At 38.6% G+C, this 2,522-nt stretch overlaps 1 long non-coding RNA gene across 1 annotated transcript; it reads left to right on the forward strand.

Annotated features, from left to right (window-relative positions):
- The first annotated feature begins 510 nt into the window (after window positions 1-510).
- Window positions 511-1,629, forward strand: LOC113693945 (uncharacterized). Its single transcript, XR_011815870.1, has 2 exons — window positions 511-688; window positions 1,055-1,629. It is a non-coding gene; the product is annotated as an uncharacterized lncRNA (long non-coding RNA).
- The last annotated feature ends 893 nt before the right edge of the window (window positions 1,630-2,522 follow it).

Here is a 2,522-nt window from a genome sequence, read left to right on the forward strand (position 1 = left end):
GTACATGGACTTATTGCAAACAGAGTTTACTTAACATGACAGAATTTAGCATGAGAAGTAAAAGGATCTGACAACTGCATTTCGGTGATAACATCATCCCCTGAAACACTTAACTTTGTACTAGAATTGCGCAGAGTAGAAAACTATAGTTATCGTTATGGTGCTCAGACAGCTGCAACTTGTTATGTTTTAGATTGAGATGCATTGTACTTAATAAAATATCTGAATGTAGCCTGGGTTGCTTGCTTAGAACTCACATTTTTATGTCAAACTCTAGCTTATTGCTTAGCTTTAATTCCTATTACTATGCCAAGGATCCAGTCTAAGTGCAATTCCAATTCCCAAGTCCAGCACTTGCATTTATGATGTTTGCTGTTTGCATTTGATTGGCTCATATTGATGTAGTCTTACTATTTAACTCTATAACTTGTTCTTGCCCTTCTCACACTGCAAAAATTTGTAGGGGAATAATTGAGCATGAGTGGTATTTACCCTTTCTAGGTGATTCTTTTGTACTTTCTCATGCAAACATGTTTTTTAAACTTATAAAGGTGAATTGGCTCAAGAATTGCCATTAACTTGTGTAATGATGCAAAATACAGGGGACACAGGTGCAGAAGACACCTTTTACATTCTTAATCGCATCAAACGTTTGGAGTCACATAAGATGGCTTTGGGTTATCGAAAAGTATGTCAGTTATGTACATCACGTCCTATATTCTTTAGTTCCGGTTGTTTTTGGCTCTACCTTAGTCTCTTGGACCATAACCTTTGTTGCATATAGCTTGTTCATTTGCATTACACTGAAACTCGAGACCATAGCACAATTCAGGCCATTACAATATTCATTTAAATTAACATCATAGAAATTTGAAGAAAATGGTAACTTGTTATGTCCTGTAGTAAACTAATACTGTCATTCAATTTCCTGCCCATATATCTGATGCTATTCTGATCTAAATCTTATAGTATGATACCTGAATAGGATTTTCTACATTGATACTGGATACATGGTCCAACTAAAGTACTTCTGCTGCTTGTCTCATTTTATAAGCTGCCTTCAATCTGTGGGACGCCTAATCAGCAAGTTGTAGCATCTTCAAGTAGCTGCTCCCAATGGTCTTCAGCTTCTGCTCTAAAATCATTTCATACATTCCATCCTGTGAGGGCCAGTGGTTGGTGTTCTGGTTCTGCTACATGGGAGAATAAAGCATGCAACTGGTTGTGGGATTTGCCATGCAAACGTCGTCTTCTTAGAGATAGCCAGGATCTCCCTTCAGCCAATAGGGTGCTAAACATGCAATACAGGAAGGTATGGGCTTGTGTTGTGGCAACTTTAAAAAGGGGAACAAGGCTCATCTGAACGATTATTGAGGTGGCCCTTATTTTTCCTCCGTATTGGTAGTATTGGTGTTATACCTGGGGCCCGTATTTCTTACGCTTGTTTAATGGAATGTTTTGAAGTATTGGAGATCTTAGCATTTGTTCAAGTAGTTCAGTGTAAACAATGACACCCTACTGTTGTATGACTATTCTGCACCTCTCTTGAAGGTTGTTAGTAGGAAGATGGCTGCCAATGACTTTGTGTTCTTGGCCCTTTCTGCTATGAAATTTATACCTTTGAGATCACTATTTCCTTGCGTTTCAGCATATTCTAGTTTCATGATATGTTGAACTGCAGGTTTGATTTTTTGTTGAGTCTGTGTCTCTTAACGTGCCTGGAATTGGTTTGGCACTTTTGTATTTGCTTCCTTAGCGATAATTGCACGGCATATATTGCTAGCTGACCGTTGTTGCTATTGAAAGGAAACGTCTTGTTGAAAATGCTCCAAGGACCATATTTCTTCTGTTTCTCGCTAAAATTGAAGACATCGCATTTGATTGCTTGGATGGTGTACGTATGCATAAGTTTGCTCGTTGTCTAAATGACTAAGAGGCTCTAAATCCCTATGGCTTGTGTTTTTGTCTCGCATCTCTTCTATAGTTTCATGCAAATATGGTGAAGCTTTAGTTCATTGGGCTTGTACTTTGTACTGCACTCGATAACTGACGAATTTTCAAAATGACTAATTTAAAGTTATCAATATACTATTCCTTTTCTCTTCTTCGAACCGATGTGAATTCAAAATGTCATCGGGTGCAAATTCTAGAGGTGATTTGCATGGGTTTTAGAGGTGACCTGGTCTGATGTGGCATTCTAAATATAAGTCGTACGAATTTTAGAGGTAGTCCCCATCTGATGTGGTACTTGGTTATTTAGATTTTAGATGTGACTTCCCATCGAGCGTGGTATTTTATCCCTCGTACTTTCCCACGTAGTCCATCAAATGTGGCACTTAATCCCTTGTAAGCCCCTCATTGAATGTGATACTTAACCTTTTGCACTCCGTCGCATAGTCGAGTGACCCCCATCGAACATGGTATTTAACCCCTTGCACTTTCTTGTATAGTCAGCCGATATCAATTCAAACTGTCATCATGTGTAAGCCCCCAATTGAATGTGATACTTAATCGCTTGCACT

Source organism: Coffea arabica, chromosome 6c (assembly GCF_036785885.1).
Source record: "Coffea arabica cultivar ET-39 chromosome 6c, Coffea Arabica ET-39 HiFi, whole genome shotgun sequence".
In the NCBI taxonomy this organism is placed as follows: Eukaryota; Viridiplantae; Streptophyta; class Magnoliopsida; order Gentianales; family Rubiaceae; genus Coffea; species Coffea arabica.